This window comes from Erithacus rubecula, assembly GCF_903797595.1.
Source record: "Erithacus rubecula genome assembly, chromosome: 5".
In the NCBI taxonomy this organism is placed as follows: Eukaryota; Metazoa; Chordata; class Aves; order Passeriformes; family Muscicapidae; genus Erithacus; species Erithacus rubecula.
The window spans coordinates 4879684-4899988 of record NC_136687.1 but is presented as its reverse complement, the minus strand read 5'-3'; the positions used below and the strand labels follow the sequence as shown (position 1 = coordinate 4899988).

The following is a 20305-nucleotide window of genomic DNA, read 5'->3' as shown; positions in this document are numbered from 1 at the left end:
CAAATGCAGGCAATACAAAAATACACATTATACATGATGGCTTGCATATGACATTGTCTTCTTTCAGTCAAAATACCAAACTATCTCCTGGCACTTGTACAGTTTTTCTCATAAATATCCACAGTGTCACGAATCAACTCTTGGATGCTGTCTGTCAAGAGAACATAAATCCCTCAGCACAATTAGAAAAATGTATTGCAATGGAGAGGAAAAACTGTGGTCAGAGATGTGGGATTCTTGTCCATTGTTAACTGCTGAATATCATAAAAGTGGCTAAGATGTTCAAGTGGTGATGTTCTGTCAATTACACCTTAACCCTGCTCAGTTTGATGTACAGAGCAGGGATCTCCCTTGCTGCCCTGTGTTACAGTAAGCCAGCCCCTGTGCCCTCCTCCTGCTGGCACACAACCACTGACTGTGGACTCCACACCTCTTGACTTGCTGCCAAGCTTTTGATGTAAGGAAAATTGCTCTGAATCCCTTTGATCCTTTGAAGACGCATCGTCAGCTGTTATCCCAAAAAATCACAAACCTGTGGAGTCACCTACCAAACCCTGAAAAAATATTTTTGGGGAAAGAGATCTGGATAACTCATGCCACTATGCTGAGCCAATGGAATAGATGATTTGGTGGAGGAGAAAAACTGAAATAAATAACTGCATGCATTTAGGCACATTGGTTTAGATACACTGGAATTTGCTTCATGTGTATTGGAATGTGGTAACATTAACAACAATAGCAGAAGTCTTAAGGTGGGGAAATGCCATAAACATGGAAAGCCCTGTAGAGCAAAACTGCTCCTTCCCATCCCCAGAGCTGCTCATGGGGTGAGGGATGTTCCAGCAGACCCTTCCAGCTGCAGTGCAGTGATCTGGGCTCCAACCTTCCCTGTATATGAAGAAACACAACAGCTGTACCAAAAAGAATTGATTCATGACACCCAGAAACTGGATGAAGCTCTTTTGGGGAAGATTCCCTGAAACCCCTCAACTTAACTTAAAAAGTGTGAGTGAGGCAGCAGAGTAGCCAGAGATATAATGATAAAGTGCTAATCTGTGATGTGAGCGACACAGGGTCAGGTCTCTCTTCTGCTGCATTCAGAGAAGGATTTGAATCTCCCCTCTTGCACCTTAGGTGGTGACCTGTGGTTGCAAAGAACCAAAAAAGAGCTGCTTTTTTACTGCAGGAGAGAGACATAACTCAGGAACACCCTGAGGATGGAACACCCTGTCTAATTCAGACATCATCAAGATTTGACTTCCACCTGCCTCAGCCAAAGTCAGTTCTGTGGCTACATGGAGTTGGTTTCTCCCTGCTTTGGAGAACTTCCTTATTTTTTAAATTTTAGTATCACATGGTTTCCAAGAGTAGAGAAAGACTTTTACAGTGTTTAACAGGGGTCTGTGATGCTGAAAGCAAAGCTGAATTTCCTGAAAGGTCAGAGGCATCTGGTTCAGCCCAAACCTGCAGTCTGAAGCCTGATTATTAATGTCAGATCTGAAGAGACCTGTTGTTTGCATTTCACCCAAACTTTCACAAACACAACTGGCCTGGTAGTATTCTTTTCAGACAGAGAGAGGACCTGGAGGAAGAAGCCACATTCAGATATATAGGAGCAGCACACAAAATGGTGAGTTAGTAGCAGAGATCATGAGTCTGAGCTATATTCAAGAAATGACCTAATAAGCTGATTGCTCATTCATGCTCTTGTCAGCTCCCCACAGAGGTGGGCAGCTCGGGGTGATAAGTACATGCAGAAAAATCAGCCTGCAGTCAAAGGGCAGCAGGGACCAGCTATGCAGCACTGCCAAATTTGCTGCCAGCTGATTACTATGAGAGGCAGTGCTAAGAAGGATGGACTGCTGAAGTTTCCTACGAGCTCTCTTTTCTGTGACCTATACTGGAAGGTCATCCTGCACTGGACTTCTTGGACAGCATCACACGCTTAGGACAGCAGCCAGTTGGAAGATGAAGTGGAAAACCTGCCTTGAAAAGCAATCACTGACTAATTTTATGTCACGAGTATCTGATGCTAAGAAAACATACACATGATTTAGGTGTCCTTAATGTACAATTTGGCTCCATGGTGCTACAGAGCACGCTGGCTGGTAGAGAAACCTGAAGGGCAAGGCTCCAGTGTCAGGTGACAGACTTGGAGACATGGGACAAACTCATGTAGACCCTTCCCTTCCAAATATCACACATGGCCATGCAAAACAGGGCCAGGATGGACACAGAGGCATCAGCCCACTCTGCAGGAATGTCACCCCTGTGGCATCACCCTCAGCTGTTCTCCAGCCATCCCCTCTCCTTTGCTTCAGGACCTCATTCCAAGCTGGATTTTAGGTCTGAGATGCCACAGGACTGAGATGCTGGTGCTGCTGGGGAAGAGTGTGGTGTCCCAAAGCAGGCTGGATTTCTGCAGAAAAGAGATTTCTGTGTGTAGCTCCATCAGTGACAAAGCCCACTGAGGAGCCTATGGGACAAAGGCTGCCACATCAGTGGGGTATGGTTACTGTTTATTACCATAGCAGAATTGTTCCATTCCCTCTTAAAAGTTAAAGCACATGGAAAATTCTGCATAAGGGTCCAGCTCTGAGAGTAACTGATGGGAAATACTCAGATTGTTACTGAGTCAGGATCAAATTGTGCATAGCCACAGGCTCTCCATGAAGGCTTGGTGTTTTAGCTGAAAGGGGATGACTGGTTTTCAGGCCAATACCATGTGCTGAGTGTCCAACCACAAGTCAAAACAACAGCCCAGTTTTTGAAGCAAAAATCTAGCCATCATATTTCCCTATGATTCACAAAGTTTCTTCAATTTGTTATAATGCAAGGCCCGTCCCTGCTCTGACTTGATGGGACCAGCTTTGGAGCCTTTGATGTCAGAGGCCTTGAAAGCCCCATTTCACAGATGAGCCAGCTTTGCATAAATAAACAAAGTGACCTCTGAACTGGAGCCTGAGACCTGAGCACACTTCAAAGCTCTGGGGGAGGCGCTGGGGGGGCAGTGGGGAATGAAGCAATCAGCATCCATCACTAGGGCAGCCCCCACCTCACTGCTGCTCAACAAGGGGTGTCAATAAAAGGAGGGAGGCAAGTGGGGAGGGAGTGAAACGAGGGGGAAAGTGATGTAATCCAGTCAGGCTTGAACAATTATAATGAGGCCTTCTCCTTCTCCCATGGATGAATGGAAGAAATCTCTCTGAACTCTGGCTTTAGGAGCTGACTCTCACTTTTACCCCCACACATCATATTTGCACATCACATTTGCTCCCTGCTGTAGAAGTCTAGGGGAGTGACCAAACTTGTTTGTGGCAGGTGGATTTTGGGCCTTTCTAGGAGTTATATCAGTATTTTTTCTGTTGAGCCTAACAAGGAAAACTTAGACCATAAACTTCAAACAGCAAAAGATTGGATTTATTTTTCAGCAGCCTTGAAGGTGCAGTAGATGGCAGATAAACACACACAAAAGCAAGCACAATCTTAAAAAGTAGGTTAAAAATTTTTCTACAGTTTATCTCAGATGCATCCAGGTTTTCCTAGGCAAAGATCACTCTGTACTTTGTTTTAGGGAGTCTTCTGCTATCCCAACTGGTTTATCTGATGCCCAGATGAATGGCCCATGAGGTACATGTGTAGGAAGGCAGCAACAACTTTATCTCTGGGATATTACAGGGATTAAGGTGCTTGCTTTCCCCAGATCTCCTTAATGTGGATTAACACTCCAGGTTTCATTAGAACTTCAGCTGATATTAACCCTCAAAGGCCAGGGAAAAGCAGCCCAACCCACTGGCTAGCAGAAAAACCCCATCTGAGAGCTACCACTGCCAGCTGGCAGGGTTTTACTGCTCATCTTGTGATATTTGGGATGTTTCTGGAACACCCTGAACATGATCTTGACCTTGAAATCACTGCTTTAAAATACAGGGGTTCTTTGTTACTGAATAACAACTCTTAACATCTGTGCCTTCACTTTGACTAATTATGATTTTATTTTTACCATCATTGAGGTCTAATTTAGCAAGTGTCCACTCTGAATCCTCTTTCCAGCCAGAGGCAGACAGTACCAAACTCCAATGAACTCATCCCACTGACACAGACCTGCCCTAAATTTTAGATACTATTTTGAATGTTTTTTGTAGGTCTCCCATTAACCCTCCATCTCATGCTCACCATTCCTTAACCTACCTATATTAACAGTTTCACCTACTGTATTAACAGTGCTGATGTCATGAACAGGCAGGAAATGTGTTTTAGAGTTTGTTTGGAAGGGTTCAGTGAAAGGTATTAGGAATATTTGGATAAAAAATACATCATGGAGGAAACACCTCTCCTTGGGTCCAGTCAGAGAAAACTTCTAAGATGGAAAAGAAAAAACCCACTCAGAGGAGTGCATAGTCAAGGAACACTCTGCTTTTCTAAAAACCAAAACAAAACAAACAAAAAACAAACAAAAAAGAAAAACCACCAAGCTAAAACCAAAGAACCCACAATAAAACCAACAAAAACCAATGAAGTAAAAGGTTACTGTCAGAGAACTTCCCTCTGTGACAGGCACTGGAGACTTTAGCACCTACTGCCTTCAACTGCATTTGGGCCAAAAATAACCAGAGATATTAAAAGTGGAATTTCCTGACAGTAAAAATAAAAAAAAGTATGTGTTGGTGGCTTTTTTGGTATTTTCTGCTCTGGCCATTTTCATGAGAATTTCCATGCAAAAATTTGCAAGGATTTCACTTCAGGCTCATAGAATCTCTTGTAAGAAGGATGTTTTGCAAAAGGAACATTTGCAAACCACCTGCCTCCTGAAACACTGGAGAGACTCCACAGGCAACAGCCAAAAGCCCTGGCTGGGTAATGAAGAAATGAGGCTGCTGCCCAGAGCTGCATCAAAACTCCCATTTCTGAGTTGTGGCAATGCACAGGCCCATTGCATCACCTGCCAGTGGCAAAGCTCTGAATTGGTGGCTGTTGCTGCATCCCACACTTCAACAGCAGGTGAACATAATCAGAGATGACAGCTTTGACACCAAGGAAGACTTAACACTCTTCACAGAATGAGACTTGTGAAAAGTGGTTTATTTTACAGGTTGGTACCAACTGAGCTCCAACAGCACAGACAAACCAATCCTACTTCCACTGAGAGATCCATCAGCCCAGAGAGAATTTTCACTGCTGTGCATAAGCTGCTACCAGCACCTGGACTAAATCTTTTATACAATTCCTTCTTAATACTGCAACCTCTGCTGGGAGACCAACATGGACATATCCCTATTCTGTACTCTTGCATAAAGAATGCTGTGGTTTATTGCTTGGGCTTGATTTAAAAACTTTGGTATGGAAAGGGATAATGTATTTCCTTAGAGAGGTAAATGTGGAGAGGTGGAACTTCAGGAAAGTGGGGTATTTTAAGGGTATAAAGGGATTAATACATTAAAAAACTGAGATAAAAAATGAAAGCTTTTAAATTGAACATATGTGAAAGCTTCCCAAGAGGGGCATCTGCTTGACTATGGAACAGTCACTCAGAAGAGAAACAAACTCTATTTCACAGAATCACAGAATGATTGACTCTAACTACAAACCCTACACTGCCAAGTCCCTCTAAACCATGTCCCTAAGGGTCACATCTACGTGTCTTTTAAATATCTCCAGGAATGGTGATTCAACCACCTCCCTGGGCACCCTGTTCCAATGCCTGACAAACCTCTCCATTAAGAAGTTTTTCCTAATATCCAATCAAAACCTCCCCTGGTGCTACTTGAGGCCATTTCTTCTCCTCCTGTCCTTGTTATCTGGGACAAGAGCCCAGGCTGGCTGCCCCCTCCTGTCAGGGAATTGTGGAGACCCACAAGGTCCCCCCTGAACCCCCTCTTCTCCAGATTAAATACCCCCAGCTCCCTTAGCTGCTCCTATCACACTTGTACTCCAGACTCTTCCCCAGCTCCATTGCCCTTCTCTGGACATGCTGCAGCCCCTCAATGTCCTTTCTGCAGTGATGGGACCAAAAGTGAACACAGGATTTGAGATGTGCCAAGCACAGAGCACAATCACTGCTCTGGTCCTGCTGGCCACACCATTCCAGGTGTGATCCTGACCCAGGCCAGGATCTCACTGCTCTTCTTGGCCCCCCATGTTCAGCTGACTCTCAACCATCACCCCCAGCTCCTTTTCTGCCAGGCAGCTTTCCAGCCTCAAGCTTTAGAACATGTAAAATGATAATGATCCAACTATGTCTGAACTATAGATTTTACAATTCCATTTGCCAAAGTTGGCTCATGTAGCTCTCAAAGAGAGCTTTAGTAACTCCTGGAGTATGGTATGATTGATAGGAAACAAAACACACAACAGAAAAGGATGTTAGTGAAAATGGAGTCCTTAAGATGGTGAAATATTCTCTTCTGGCTGTGTCTATACAGAGAACATCTGGATTTCTGAGTTCATGCAGGATATAGCCTGTGCCTGCCACACTCACTTCTCTCCTCCCCTTCTCTGTGCCCATGACTCTGTATCTGGTTCAGATCTGCACCTACTTTATGACCTTCTTCCCCTCCTTCCCCAAGCACTTTCCATAGTGCTGTGGAAGGAGAAGCCTTTCTGGAAGAGCAGCTCTTCCTTGCTCCCTGTGGTCTCTTGCTGCCCACAGAGCTCACAAAGCCATCTGAGACACATTCTCCATCTGCACATGGGGATGCTCCAGCTCCTGCTGCAGCCACACAAAGAACCACAAGGAGAAACAGCTGGAGTTTTTCACTCAACCACTGCAATTCCCTGGCCTGCCATTACAACAATTACATTACAAAGGCAATCAGCCCTTCCGCCCTGCTGACTCCTCCAGACACCAGGACCTCCCGCCTGACTTCAGGTCTCCATTCCACAGGGGGCAAGAAAACAATCCTTCCTCCTTTGTTGTTGTTGTTGAGGGTGCTTTTTTTATCAGCATGCTCCAGCACACACAGACAGCAGCCCCAAGAGCTCTGTACCACAGGCACCAGTCTGCGGTCACAGTCTTGATCTGCTACTGCAGAGGATGAAAGGGAGAAGAAATCAGAGAACAAGATGAGTGGTTAGGCTGCTGCCTTGTCACCATGAAACAGCAGCCCCCAAAAGACAGCAATTACCAGCCAGCTGTTCCAGGCCCTGAACAAATTGGTAATATTTCCCAGTGTTTTTTAATGCTAGCATCAAGGCTTTCTTAGAGACAGGGTCCCAGTATATTAGAGGCTGTTCACAGATAGCACAGAAGACAGACTCTGTTTAAAGAGTTTACTGCATGTAGTGCAGGCATGGAGTGGATGTCACACATATTAAGGTTCCTTGAAAAACACATTTTTAGCATCCACCCATTTTGGCCTGGTGGGGAAATGAAGGGGATCTTGCACTTTATAGAGTTGAGAAGAAAAGCTTCATTTAAAACACCAATCAGCCTTTTTGAATTATAACCATTTCACTGCAATTGTTATTTATAAGAATAAATCACTAATTACTTACAGAAAGTTTATAAACACTAGGAAGAATTCTGAGATTTTAAGTGTTATCTCACCAATAAGTTTAAACAGTCCTTACTTTGGAAACCTAACTCTAGAGCCCAAGTCCAGAGAAATGAAAGAAGGTCAGGATGACACCTACCTCCCTTCCCTGACTGCAGAAGAGATGATGGCTACGTAGAGTGGGTGCCAAAAGAGAGGTGGTATGAACACTCCACCCAAAAAAACAGGCCAAAATTCCATCTTCAACAATCCTAAATTGCTTAGGGTTGGGGGAGGGAGGCATGCCACTGAAAGGACTAATGCAAGGTTAATGATAAGAAGAAGATTACAGCAGAGCTGAGGATAAACTGATAAGACCTGGCTCCCAGACTTCTATTTTAACCACTACACAGCTGCTGTCCCCCATAAAATTACACCTCTATCACTCCCTTCCCTACTAGCACTGATAGATGTTTATTATTTTCTTCACCAAAACATGTAAAAACATCATTGATACGTGTTCTACCTCCCTGAAAATGCACATGGCCAAAACAGGCCAGCATAGAGATTTCCAGAGGGGCTGGAAGGAAAAGAGAGGTCACACATGGCAGTGACTGAGCACAGGCATTATTTTTGGATGGCATTTATAATCAAACAAAAATAATCAATTGTACAGTCCTGTGCCTTCCAAACACTGAGATAATTCCTTAGTGTGGAATTACCCAATCCATCACAATGAACTGGGAATTGCAATACTGGGCTTTACAGCCAGGAATGTGGATCCAGCTGTTTCTTCCACCCCAGTATGAAAACTATTGAAACATTCTTTATGGGCTTACATATTTCATAGTCTTCTGGTAGAAAAGTAAAAATACCTCCTATAGAAGAAAATGCAACATCCTATGACAATTACCAATGAAGCAAAATCTCAGAGAGAACTGCTGGTCGACATCTTTAATGGAAAAAGTGTGTTTGCTTGAGGTGAAAAATCACACCTCATCAAAATAGGTCAATAGGCTACTAGAGTTTAACTTTGATTTCAAGAAATAAAAGCACCCATAAGTTGTAGAAGTGCTAAGACATCAACAGAGGATGACAACTTTTAATTGGACATTGCAGAGCATACAACAGTCTAAGTGTCTAAGATGTTCATTATATTCAATGAGGCACAAGATGTTAGGGAATCTGTCCTCTTATTTCTCCTCATTTTTTGTTACTTCAGGAAACAGTTTATATATGTATTAAATGCAAATTTTAAATGTCAACAGCAGTCAGCCCCTCATCAGTCACTATCCCATAACTTTATACTCAAATCTCTTTTGATAAACAGACTTTCTAAAGGTTAGGTAAACCACTAAGTCAGAAATTTGAAAGAAAAGGCATTTGAAAGGGTAGAGAGAAGAAAAAAAAATCAGCTTTTCAAACTTAGATTTATCTTTTATAACAAACCGATTGCAGTTGTATAACAGCAATATGGAAGTGGAGTAATCCCTCTGACCACTACACTTTACAGCATGACAATAAAGTAAAGAAATTGAGATTTTGGGCTCAATGAAAGACAAAAAGTAGCCTTGGTGTCTGATGATATCAAGACTTGCAACATTGCCCCTATATGCTGCTAAATATATAATTTTATTAATGAACTGCCATTTACTTTCTGCATAATGTTCAAGGAATGATACCTATATCTCTGGGTCATTGTCAGACTAATAATAAGCTGGTTTTAATAGCAAAATGTTACCACTTTCACAATTCTGTCCAAGAACAACCCTGGACAAGTGGCAATTTTGTTGGCTCCCAAAACAAACTGAATACTTGGCACCCTACCTAACGTGAGGATTACAGTATATTACACAGGATAATGCTGGCCTGTGTCTTGCCAAAATTAAACCCAACTTAATTACATGGAGTAAATTATAGCTTTCCATGTGGGGTAAAACACAAATTGTAAAAATGGTTGCTCTACGATTAACTATATAATCTCAATGCTGTCATTAGAAATTTCTAAAACATGCTTCAAAACAATGGCTAGTATAGCACAGTCATTCCTGTGGGATGGAATTAAATTCCTTTGTGTGTTTTTGCATTTTTTTTAGTGCCTATCCTGGCACATGACCAGCAGCCTATAAGAACAAACACCATCTTAGGATCAGAAAGGACCAGAGACAGAAGTTACCTAAGAAAACACAGAATCATAAAATCATAGGATAGCTTGGGTTGAAATGGGTCTTTCAAGATCATTTAAAAACATATGAAGCTCAAGATTATTTTAGGTAGAATTTGACAGATTTTGAGTGCTCAGTAGCAAAGTTTCTGCATTTTTTTTTTTCAGAGTGAGGGCACAGCTCTCCCCAGTACTCAGAACCCTCTACACAACATGTGCCATGTTAATGCACTTCACACCTTGAACCTCATGCAAAGGCTTCACTGAGATGAAGCAGGGGCAGGGAGTCTTGATAAACAATATTGATTTGCAGATAGGAAAATGCATTGAGGAGACAAACTCAGGGCTGCAAATGGAATTCAGTCCTTGTCAATGAACCACAACTACCTAACACCTAACCAGGGTGAGCTGTCACCCAGGACCTTGCCCAGATGATCCATAAAAAACTTCTTACAAGAGGTATTTCACCCTCTGATATTTAGAAGCTAAAGCAGGTGCAGTTTATTAGCTTCCTATGCAAGTTACCCCATATGGACTGCTCTTGGAAAGTACTGGAAGGCACAATCTGCACCAAGGGGGCAACTGGGAACATTTAAGTCCTGTATTCAAAAAACAGAAAACATGTCAGTGTTATCTGTGGAGGAAAAATATTTAGTTTTTGACTAGCAAACAGTGCTTTCTCTAAAATCTCTAAATATTTATTCTAACAAGCACTGTAGTTTACACACCTTATTTGTTACTGTGATAATGCATTTTATTATTGACATACTCATATGAATATTTCATTCTGAATGTATTCCACATGCTGTTGGCTATTTTAAACAACAGATGTGAGAGGGATTTAAATGCCAATTTTAAAACTGTGCAGTTGATTGAAATCCTGTGAGCCATTCATAGATTGCCAGATATTCTATTTACATGATTCCTCCCATGTAAAATACTTCAGGGAATACTCTAGACTCTGGCATATGGTTCAGAATGATGATGACTGATGTTGGAGATGCCACACAGACAACAGGACATAATATCTGCTTACATCTGTGCGTAGAATGCTTCAAGATTTTTTGATGGAAGGGGTTATGAATGTGTGAGGCTGAGATGCTGCATTTATGTCCCTCTAAATCATGCTCAGAGATAACAAGCAGTTACAGCCCCGTCAGTGCAAGAACAAGCACTTTTATGAATGCATTTCATTGCATCCATGTGCTGTTATCCCCCTGGGCAATTATGACTTGTGGGTGAACCTTGAAAAATTGGGGAGGATCAGCTGGAAAGGAGAACTCCAATGCCAAAACACATCCAGAGCCTGAAAACGGAAACCTTGTGAGAATAGCCTGTGCACAGTCAGATTGCAGGGCTAACTCCTTCCAGCACTGGGGAAACCCTTGTCCATGCCCAAATCTGACTGACTTCCACTTCTGCATCTGCAGCCTCACAAATCCCACGGGCCTGAAACTCCCACGCTCTATAGCAGAGGCCCTGCCTGACAGATTACATGCAAATGTTACAAATACATCACAGGCTGGAGCAGAGGAATGTTCACAGTGCTGCAGACACACTCAGGAAAAAAAGGTCCAGCAAGACCCCTCAGTGCAGTCCCCAGGGTAATACATCCTGAATGGGGAGCTCTATCATGTGAAAACATTCCTAATAATTCCTTCTGTTTTCATTAATAATATTAAATTTCCTGCTTCTGGGGTATCTTTTGTTTTAACAAGCACAGCTTTTTTGTCTTATCCTCTGAAAGGCTGCGCCACTCTAAGTCTATTATTCCTATTTATGCTGAAGTCTTTTAAATGGGCCAGGCATCCATATCCAAAATCAGCAATTTGCAAGCCATAATCTCATACCAACCAGATTAACATGACACCTGAGATGTGTTTTCTTTCAGGACACAGGAGTCTGAATGGCTGAAAGTACCAGAAATGCATGAAAAAATCATCTTTCTGCTTCAGAAACATATGCAGTGGATTCTGTGGTGTTGGTGAGCAAACTTTGGTGATTTTTTCTTGACAAAGAGTCAACTAAAATTTGAATCAAACTGTGGTAGTCCAATGGTTTGAAATCACTAAGGAAAAAAAAAAAAAGAGGTGTTTTTTTACTATCTGAAATACCTCACTCTGGCCCAGAAATAATTAGAAGTGGATAAATTATCTGGCCTGCGATTTTCTCTGGCATATTATTTTACTCATGTCTTTCTTCTTCCTCTGCAGGGGGTGCTTGTGGTCATATTGTTCTTTTATTTATGGCTCACAGCCTTTTCAGTGGCAGCACGCACACCCAAGTGCAGGCCCAGAGCAGGAATGCAAATTCCTTGGGAGGTAAATGGGAAGAGAAAAATGTCCAGACCATGCCTAATCTTTACAAGGATGGCAGTTAAACAGAAAACTACACCCTTAAACCCCAAAACTTGGGGAAACAACAATGCCTGATTATAATATCATGATTTGTATATTTATGAGCTTCACATTTAGTGTGGAAGCCTAATTGGTTCTTTGGAAGTTCTGCTATAAAACAACACCTGTACTATCCAGCTGATGCATCCCCCCCCCAATTTATTTTACTCAGTGCTGACTTGCTTCCACACCCAGGAGCTCTCTCTGGCTCGGCTTCCAAGCTGATTTCTCTGACAAGCTGGCAGCAATAAAATGATTCATTCCAGAGTCTGGGAGAAGCAGCCGCAGCACACAGTGCGAGGATCGGCTGGCAGCAGTACAGAGCCCGACGCAATGGGAAGCCCGGGGTAAACCCTGCCTGGGACGCCTGGATGCCACAGGGAGGAGGGAAGGCTTGGGTAACCCGACCAGGAATAAAGGCAGCCTCATGGCAGTGGGGTGGGAGGAACGCCAGACAGGCCTTGCTCCAAAGAAGGAGCAACCACGGAGAGGAATACTTTTAATCAAAACAGAATTTCTGTGAGAAGAGGCAATGGGATGGAGCCTGTGATGTCACAAAGGTCTGTGTATCCATGACTGCTTCCAAAAGCACAGGGAAGATAAGTGAGGATAAGTCAAAGAGCTATGCTTTTGCAATGATTTGGTATAGTGTTATCTGTCTGGAAATGGAACCCACAAGCTGGGAAACAAATAATCCTTGTGGTAAATAACATGATGTAGGAAGTCCAGTAACTCTGAAAATCTAAAAAATACAAAACAGAGCTACTTCTGTGCAAAAGAAAAAAGGTAAATTCAGAAGAACACAGGGTTTTGGATCACATCTGTGGATGGGGTTTCTCTAAGAAAAAACAGGCTTGAGATAGTGCACGTCCCTGTGGAAGCCACTGGATCTCCAGATGCACAAGGCAATCAGGATTTCCCCATATCAGTGTGACATGGAATGAACAGCCCAATATCTCACTGCCCAATCACCATCCTGTTGCAAGGAAGTCTGATCACACATCCCTGTGTAGATAGAAGCCAACTTCATCTAGGTAGAGATTTGTCACTGTTTTTTTTTACTAAACTCCTGGAGTAGGATCTGCTGTCTGATCCATTTGAGGGCCAGGGCCCCCACTGTCTTTACATCCTCAAACCTGTATTAGCACAGCCCCAGATGACTCCAGTGCTGCATTGGAGTCCCACTGCAAATCAGGGTGATTTGGCAAGTTCCCTCTGAGATAACACAGCAGAAAAACAATGTTTGATTGTGCTGGCCTTGCTCTGTGTGCACTCAGAAATTCTACTGTTGGAAAACTACCTCAGCCTCAGCACAAGCCTTCCTTAATTTGACTCCTGGCTGGTGGAACCATAATTTGTCAGCAATTCACACAGAGAGAAGTCTCTTCAAGAGGCTTCTTGTAACAGAGGGAACAGCCCTGCACAACCCAGCTGGTTGAGCTCAGAGGAAAGATTTCCATTGCTTCCATTCCAACTTGCCCACATGAAGTTATTGATCTTTAAGGATTCCTGGCCAACGTGAAATTCCTGGCCTGAACTGGGGTGGCTCTCCACAGACCCTGTCTGGGAGGTGATGCCCAACGTTGCCCCTTCCCAAGCAAAAGGCAATGCAGCCACACTGTCAGTTCAGCAGGGATGCAAACATGACATTCAATCCCATATTGAAACCTTTCTGCTGAACTGCCAGGCTGGAGCTGGCAGAATTTAGGATTATGTTTCTAATTAAGCAGAAAATTACTTCTATTTTATTTCTGAGCTACACGTTACTCAAGTGACCAGCTATTCCAAATGAAAACTGCATTGGAAAATTCCCAGAAACTGAGGTGTGGCATTAATTCTGTATAAAGCAGAGCAGAAGGCAGCTGTCTGCCTTCTATAGCATGAGCAGTTAGTTGGTGCCCAGCAGTCTTAAGAAGATTAAATATCACCTTAATTTCAGAAGCCTTCTGCTCTGGCTGTAAAAATGCTGTAACTGCAATAATAATACAACCAATTGTAAAACTTCAATGTTTGGCTTGGATTAATACCACTGCTACTTGATTCCACAGGGAAAGTAGTGCAGTGAATCTTATGTGCTATCTCCTCCAGATGAGAAGGGTTAATTACCCAATATTCATTACAGCAATTGTGGTTTTGCTTGCTCAGTGGAAAAAATTCTGTTTTCTGCTTTAGAAACAATGGGTTAATCTTATCAAAAGGGAAAAAAAAACACCTATGAAAGCAGATTTTTTTTTCCATTAGTCTTTTTGGAAAAGGAAAAAAGTGGAAAAGCATTTTTGGCTAGTAATTGGAAAAACAAAAGTTCAGCACTCTTTTGGGGACAGTAAAGCTGGGTAACACGTTCATAGGCTCATACCCATGTTCATAGGTGAACACACCATGGATTGCTGTTCAGGGCACATCTCAGGAGAGACCTTCAGGAGCTGTTATCTCAAAGCTACCAAAGCCTCTTCCTTTCCTTTAAGGGGGAGGTGAGGAGCAGACAGCACAGCTCCAGCCAGGCTCTGGGCTCTCCTCCTCCCCTGCAGAGGTGACCTTCCCTGCTGATGGCCCAGCACCTCATCTGTGAACCCTGGAGCAAGGGGTTCCCACCAACTGGGAGTAACATGAGGATAAACAGAGCCAAACTGTGAGACCCTCTGGTACAGGCAGGGAAGCAGAGGGAGAAGAGTGTTGTTTTAGTGTGTATAACTCACTCAAATTTACCATGCAGTTTCGGCTTGCAATCCCATATTTCCTGTCCTAATCTCACACACAATGTGGGTTTTGTACTGTTGAACAGTTTCTCTGTGGTTGCTCCACAGTGATGGGCAAATGGATTGCTGTATAAAAGGCCAGACTCTGTTTTCAGACACTTGCAGTGTTTCCACTGCTCTGGGATGGGAGTAGCTGGTGTGGTCAGGAACAACTGGTGCAGGATAAGGCACAGGTACAAGTCACAGAGAGCTGATGGCTGCTCAGTTCTCCCCATGCCTTTGAGTGAAAATGAGGAATATATTTACCCCTTTACCCCTGCCTGTAAAATTTTTACTCATAGCAATATTAATTCTGCCTTTTCTGCTGTTGCCAAAATTGCATATTTTTTTGGGAAAGGTCTGCACAACTGTTCCCAACTATTTGTGTAACAGAACCCCTCTAAAAGGAGCCAGAAATAAGAGCAACATTAGCACTCCTTTAGAGGAAAGACTAAATACAAACTCCTTTTAACAACTTGTACAGCATGACAGCAACATTATATAACTATCACAGGCCTGATCAAAGGACACTAAAGCCAATTAAAATGTTTCATTGGCTTCAAAGTAGAATGGATGAAGAATATTAATGTTTAAGGATGGATGTGAACAGCACTGAAAGACCCAATAACCTGAAAGTGGTCTCCAATGACATCTCCCTGAAGGGCTGAACTGTTTTCCATGATATATTAAGGGATTATATCAAGACTGAAGCAATGCCACAAAAAAGAAAAAAAAAAAAAACAAAAAAAAAAAAGGCCATGGAAAGCACAAGTTGTAAAAGGTCCCAGGAAAAGGAACAATACAAATTACTTAGGAAAAAAGCCTGGATAAAATTACCACCTTCATCCTTCAAAGTTATTGCCTGAAACCAAATCTAAATCACACCTTTGGTGCACAGGGGTATTGTGGATGGGAAGGTGAAACACCTTGTGAGCAGCTGCAGTGCAAACAGCAGCAGTGAAAGGTGCAAACCCATCTGCTCAGTAACATGTTTGCCTTAGGAAAACATATGTTGTGTTGGTAATTTGTGTGAGTTCTTTGATACCTGATTTGATCTACACCTTGGGGTATTTTTTTGAGTTTAACAAGTGTAGGTCTTATGATAAATCCTGATCCTTACATGCAGTCAATTGGCCCACAGGCAATTTGTGCTGGAATTTAGGGAATATTGCTCTAAAAGTTAGTTAGTTTGTCTAAATATGTAATGGCTTGCCTGCACATGGTGGAAAAGCAGACCCAGGTTTGTGCTTATTTCATCTAACCAAAGGTGAAGCTTCCAGAATCACCCACCAAAGCAGACAGCACACAAACAGGGTGACACTGGGAAAGGGACACATCAGATTAACACCAATAAGTGCTTCTCTGTGCTCGTGATTTCTTAAAACATCCTTGCCATGGCCAAAAAAGTGTAATTTTCAGGAACCCATCCAAACCTTCTTGCTTTCCAGAGCTGGAGAAGTGACAAGACCTTTGCATTCAGCAGCAATTATCCTGTTAGAATGGTGGATGGTGTGAGGCCACTCCAGCACAGGCAATCCACCTGATAGAAGGGTGACAATCCTGCAAAAGGGACAAGGAGGAAAGGTTCCACTGGGAACAGATGAAATGCTGCTAAGATTGTAACTCAGCAAGTTAGTGCTAGTGAGAATGTAATTATTTAGACAGCCTTACTCCATGGAAGGTGAGAGACTGGACCCTAGAGTAACACCTCCCACTTTTGTAATTTCCATAGGGTGAAAGGTAAGTTGAAGGGTTGCCTTTTCCAGGAAAATTGAGGATCTCAGGTGCTGGATTTTTTTGATCATACATGCTCAAGATCTAAGAGCAGGAACTGGTTATTAAAATGGAAGCAACTATGACTGAACACAGTTGACAAGTGTAGCCAGGGAGGGTAGGGAGAGCTGGCTTTTATGTCATACATTACTGCTTCTGAGAAAGGAAAGCATAATTGGCAATAAATTAAAATTAAAAGCAACAAGCAGATCAAATACTAAAATAGTCATACAGAAGAAACTGATATAACCATCTGCAGTGCAGTGCATTGTGACACAGGAGCTTTGCCCCTTGGAAAGTGAAGGAGATGCTCCTGGAAAATGAGCTAAATGCCTCATAACTTACAGCACATAAAAGCAGAGACACCTGGAGTGTAAAGTCACAGCCAAAAAAACCTTCAGCAGCAAAGTCAGGCCCATGAATGGCAGGACAGAGTACAGGTTTCTTCCTATGCCTCAACTGTTTTATATATATATATATATATATATGTATAATAGTTGAGAAACTGGTACCTGCCTCCTTCACTCCTGTCTAGTCAAGCTCATAGCCAAATGAATGCTCAGAGAGAAGTGGGCTTTCAGTGAGAAATCAGCTGCACAAAGACTTGCCTTAAATCCTCTGGAATAATTTAGCAGGTCTAAAGGCTCTGATTCACAGTTCAAACAAGGTAAGATTAGACAAATTCTACAGAAGCCAAAAAATAGCAGCAGAAAGCAAAAGAAACCAAAAGCCAGTGCAGTTGCTCTAGAGGAAAGGCTGTTTGTTCTATTGGCTGCCAGTAGAAGCAGCCTCTTTCTCCAAATAAATGCTGGCAAATAACTTCCTAATATTGCAGAAAGCATTTTTCTCTATTACTGCAGAAAGCATTGGCAAAGTGAAGAAGTTCAAGACAAACCTTCCACCCCCAAAACTCCTCACCTCTATCATAATAATTTCCTATCTTTCAAGAGATTCTGCCCACAACGAGATAATCCTGGATTCTGGGAAAATTCAAATCTATCTAAAGAAATGAGGCAGACAAGTGTGATAAGTGCAGATAAGGCAGTTTTTCTCTCTGCCCTGTACATGGTGGGCTTCCCCAGCACGAGTGTCTATTAGCACAACATGCAGAGAGTGCTGTGGCACAAAAGCAGAAGGATTATGCTGCAAACAGCTCAGCAGCCTTCAAAAGCCTTCACTATGTTAACAGCCTTTAAAGTGACATTTCAGAGCACCAGTGGCACCTGGTCCAGCTGCTCACAGCTCTGCCTCCCTCTAAACCCTCTCTGCTCATCTCCCCACCCCACGGGCCAAGGTGAGGAGGGCTTGTGCCTGCCTACTCAGTGCTAAAATTTATTGGTTAGGCAAGAGGAGAGGACACAGGATTCTCCTTTGGTTTCTTGTGCACATTCTCCTCTACAGCTGCTGAACGTAACTTTAGCAAACATCAAGGAGAACAGGAGGCTTTACTGAATTAAAATATTTAACATACTGGCTAGTCATCATTCCCTTTGAAACCAATACCCATCTGGGATTTGACTTCATGAAGACTGCTACAGTCTTTCCATGCCATGTCCCAAAAAAGTTCAGAAGGGAAGCACATTGTTGTATACTTTATGTAGGCCCACAGAAAGATTTGGTTTGGAGTGCACATGGACACAAAAGCTTTTTATCTCCAAGGACCTAACCTTTGATAACTGTCATTGCAAGCATTTTATTTTGCTCACTTAAGTAGCACTATCAACAACTGCCTTTTGCTCTGGAGGCAAACGTGGTCTGCTTTTCCAAGCAAATGAAAACAAATTAAAGACTTAAAACACCCATCAGTTGTTCACTTCAGCAATTTGATCGCTATCTTTTTTTTTTTTCTAATTTATTTCCAGAAGATCCTTCAGGCCAGATAACAGTCACTCACTGCCTGCAATGCTGCACTGCAGTCCACAGCATGTGTATTTTTTGAGAGCTTCAGTGAAATATGAGCAAGAAGCACAGATTAAATCTGGCCTGGAATTACAGTCTGAACTCTGCAAAAACGGATACAGCAGGTCAAGTTCTCCTCTCAGTTACACCAGAGCAGCATTCCAACAAAGAACAGAAAATCCATGGTTTTTGCCCTCAATTTTTAGATTATTTATACAACCTAGAATGATGGGGGCAGTTAGAAGGATTAAAATTATTTGTAACAAATCCATGGCAAACTGCATGTGTACAGATCACTGGTGCATCAGCTGAATGCTTGACTGAAGAATAAAAAATTGAGTCTCTGTTATTTGGGAGAAGGCAGGTAGGTGTTAGTGTCCTGTGCCTCTCTGTGGCAATTTCTGGAGCCTGGATGAATGAAAAGCTTTCCAGGCAGCAGAAATTCAGCTGCAGCAACACAGAGCCCAGCAGGGTGATTTTACTCAAATACTCAAGATTCCTCAGTTATTCTGATTTACTCTGCCTAACAGCATGATAAGACACACAGGCTTTCACACCACCAGGACTAGGTGGATGCTGCTCCCCAGGAGATCTGGTCTAATTGCATCTGTCAACACTGAGGACAGTTATGGATGCACACTCAAAAAAAAAACCAGCAAGGGGGAATTTGACATTTACCTTTAAATGGGAAGAACTGCCATAAACACAGTGGTAAACAGAACTTTGTGCAATACAGACTGGGGAGTGCTCACGGGGGAGCAATGTGAGGTATTTCTGATGTGTATTTGGTGAAAGCAGCATCTGGGGCCACAAATGTGTGTGGACATAAATGGGTTCAGGAGAGTTCCATGTGAGGAAGGCAATGGAGCATTGGAAAGACAGAATTTACTGTCCCTGCACCTCCAGTTGTTTACAGTGGGGACACACCAGGGATAAATTTTATCCTGTGATTCCAAGCAGCTGGCCAAAACTAAAAAGCTGCAATCTGTAAACTTGCTTAGACCTATTTTGTCCTTGCCCCCCCTAAAGTTAATAACTCCCCCTCCCCCTGTAACATACACACATGCACATTGTTCAGAAATATTAGCCATTTCTCCCCTGCTCCAGCTCTGGTAAGTCAGGTAATTGAAGCTTCAAAGGAGAATCACAGTTTAATGGAGCTGTGCTTGCCAAAGAAGACAAAGGACTTTGATTAGATTTCTTCCAGCTTATTTACATGACTTATCTTTTTATAAATTCAACTTCCTTCCAAAGTTGATAATGAGATGCCTTGGAAAAAAAGAAAGAAATGGAATGGTTTGTTTTGTCACAAGACAAGTGATTATTTTTGTGATAGACTGTGTCTGGTGTAAAGTTCAAAAACAATGGAAGTAATAGTCCTTAGGCAAAACACATAACTGTTCCTGATAACAGTCTGCAAGGAAAAAATGGCAATTTTCAGAATTCTGCATAATAGCATGGAAAAATAACCTTCCAGGAGCAGCTGTCATGGTTAATTTCTGCTCTAAGAAATAAAAACAGGGATGGCTTTTTGATTAGATGTTATTCATAACTTTTTCTAGCATTTAATTTCTTTTGCCTGAGTAGAGAATGGACATTTCCGAGACAGGAAAGACCATTAACATACTAGATTAAAATGTTTCCATGCATTTCAGACCCTGTCATTCTGACTTGGACACAAATCTATCCAATTTCTTCACTGTGGAGTCCTTAGAAAATCACAGGCATGCTGATATTTTCCTAAATTGGCCTATAAAGTGTGGCAATGAACCTTGTAAATATTGAGATTTTAGTGAAGGAAAAAGAGAGTAATTGCATAATTTGAAATGATGATGGAAGTTACTTTCTAGGTAATAAGTGATACAA

The 20305-nt window shown here is 42.4% G+C and overlaps 1 protein-coding gene across 2 annotated transcripts in view; it reads right to left on the bottom strand.

Moving 5' to 3' along the window:
- The window catches only part of FGFRL1 (fibroblast growth factor receptor like 1), a 162685-nt gene that overhangs the window by 15287 nt on the left and 127093 nt on the right, over positions 1-20305 (bottom strand). The window lies entirely within an intron of this gene.